Source organism: Bison bison, unplaced genomic scaffold (assembly GCF_000754665.1).
Source record: "Bison bison bison isolate TAMUID 2011002044 unplaced genomic scaffold, Bison_UMD1.0 scf7180017864525, whole genome shotgun sequence".
NCBI lineage: Eukaryota > Metazoa > Chordata > Mammalia > Artiodactyla > Bovidae > Bison > Bison bison.
In genome coordinates, this window is record NW_011495076.1 from 8,810,118 (window position 1) to 8,813,257 (window position 3,140).

Here is a 3,140-nt window from a genome sequence, read left to right on the forward strand (position 1 = left end):
AGTGCAATTGTGCAGTAGTTTGAGCATTCTTTGGCATTGCCTTTCTTTGGACTGGAATGAAAACTGACCTTTTCCAGTCCTGTGGCCACTGCTGAGTTTTCCAAATTTGCTGGCATATTGAGTGCAGCACTTTCACAGCATCATCTTTCAGGATTTGAAAGAGCTCAACTGGAATTCCATCACCTCCACTAGCTTTGTTCAGTGATGCTTTCTAAGGCCCACTTGACGTCACATTCCAGGATGTCTGGCTCTAGGTGAGTGATCACACCGTCGTGATTATCTGGGTCATGAAGATTTATTTTGTACAGTTCTTCTGTGTATTCTTGCCACCTCTTCTTAATGTCTTCTGCTTATGTTAGGTCCATACCATTTCTGTCCTTTATGGAGCCCATCTTTGCATGAAATGTTCCCTTGGTATCTCTAATTTTCTTGAAGAGATCTCTAGTCTTTCCCATTCTTTTGTTTCCCCCTATTTATTTGCATTGGTTGCTGAGGAAGACTTTCTTATTTCTCCTTGCTATTCTTTGGAACTCTGCATTCAGAAGCTTATATCTTTCCTTTTCTCCTTTCCTTTTGCTTCTCTTCTTTTCACAGCTATTTGTAAGGCCTCCCCAGACAGCCATTTTGCTTTTTTGCATTTCTTTTCCATGGGGATTGTCTTGATCCCTGTCTCCTGTACAATATCATGAACCTCTGTCCATAGTTCATCAGGCACTCTATCAGATCTAGTCCCTTAAATCTATTTCTCACTTCCACTGTATAATCATAAGGGATTTGATTTAGGTCATACCTGTATGGTCTAGTGGTTTTCCCTACTTTCTTCAATTTAAGTCTGAATTTGGCAATAAGGAGTTCACGATCTGAGCCACAGTCAGCTCCTGGTCTTGTTTTTGCTGACTGTATAGAGCTTCTCCATCTTTGGCTGCAAAGAATATAATCAAATTGATTTCAGTGTTGACCATCTGGTGATGTCCATGTGTAGAGTCTTCTCTTGTGTTGGGCAAAGGTGGCCAAAGTACTGGAGTTTCAGCATCAAACCCTAATCCTTAGTCCAGAGTTTAAACTGAATTGTTGGTTGTGTAAGTTCCAGGCTTAAAGAAAGAAAGCATTTTATATGGCTAAGACTAAGGAATATTTAGGGGGAGAAAAAAGTTTGTCCTTTCCTCTTCCTTGAGAACCCCAGACCTCTGTCTCCACTCCGAGAGCCCCAGACCCCTTTCTCCTCCTCAGGAACCCTGGACTTTTTATCAACCTCCTTTCCTACTTATTTATGTGTTATGGAGAAATTATATTTTACAGTAAAAAATAATAACCTGGCATACATTTAAGGCAAATAAATTAAAAATAAGAAGCTTAATTCTCCCTATTTAAAAGAAGGGAAGAGACCTATCCCAATTTTTTCTTATAGCATTTATTTTAGAAAACTGGTAATTGCAAGCATTTTCTCCTTCTTTTAAAATGTTTATGAATACTTTTTAAAACTAAATGGACCTTTTGTCAGCTTTATTTCTAGCAATGTTTTTCACAAGGACAAGAGAATCATATCTGTGAAATATAAACATCAAGAGAGGTTGTATTCCTATATCCAGCTTCGTAGGAGGGTAGGAACCTAACTTCAATGCATGTCTTGCTTCAATTTGCCAAACTACCTCCTATCCTAAGGACAAAAAAGGTTTGCTTTCCTCTAGCTAAATATACCAATTAACAGATACAAGTCAGGATGAATTCAGTGTGACAAATGATCCTTACTTGAGGACTTGTTATTGTTTATCTTGGAAACATGTGTGATTATAGTGTCCTTTTGGTTATATACAAGGATGAAGTTCCTTTCTGCCTTTGCAATCTCTTAGCAGATTGTCTATGATGAAAGCATATTCTAGTTGAATGCTCATCCAATAATAAAAGTGTCTTTTTTCTTTACTACTTCTGTGAGGAGGATTTCTTGGTTTGAGGGAGAGTTTATTGTTAATTATATTCTCCAATGGCTTTGACAACAGGCACAGGAAATGTTTGGCCAGCCCTGAAGTGAGTGGACAATTGAAGTCCCATGGCCACACAAACAGTGAGGAAAAGACCCTGAATTATAAGAAGTCTTCCTTTCTTTGACATAGGAGACATATTCAAAAAAATATTGCTATGATTTAAGTTGAAGAGAGTCCTAACTATGTTTTCCTCTAGGAGTTTTATGGTTTCCAGTCTTATATTTATGTCTTTAATCCATTTTGAGTTTATTTTTGTATGAGAAAAATAGTATGAGAAAATGTTCTAATTCCACTCTTTTATATATAGTAAAAGAATAGCCAGTTTATTCAGCACTACTTCTTGAAGAGAACTATCTAAGATTAAGGGAATAAAAGCAAAAAATAAACAAATTGGACTTAATTAAACCTAAAAGCTTTTGCACAGCAATAGAAACTGTCAACAAACAGAAAGACAGCCTATTGAGTGATAGAAACTTTTTGTAAATGATACAATCAATAGAGGCTTATTATCCAATATATAAACAGTTCATAGAATTCAATATAAAAAAAAGGAATTCAACAATAATCCAATCAAAAATGGGCACAAGATTCAAATAAAAATGTTTTCAAAGAAGACATATAGATGGCCAATAGGCACATGAAAAGATGCTCAACATCACTAATTATTAGAAAAATGCAAATCAAAACTATAATGAGGTCTCACAGTATTTGTCTTTTATTTGACTAAAAATAATACCCTAGGTGTTCATCCATGTTATTGTAAATGGCAAAATTTCATTCCTTTTTAGGCTGAGTAGTACACACACACACACACAACACACACACACATACACACCACATTTCTTTATCCACTCATCTGTTGGTGGACAGTTAAGTTGCTTCTGTATCTGGGCTGCTTTAAATAATGCTGCTGTGAACATTGGGATGCACGTATCTTTTCAAGTTAGTTTTCATTTTTTTCAGATGTACACCAGGAATGGAACTGCTGAATCAAATGGTGGTTCTATTTTCAGTTTTTTGAGAAACAATCCATACTGTTTTCCATGGTGGCTTCACCAATTGACATCCCTACCAACAGTGTATAAGAATTTTCTTTTCTCTACATCCTCTCCAAAAATTATTATTTCCTATCTTTTTTTTGATAGCCATTCTGACTGG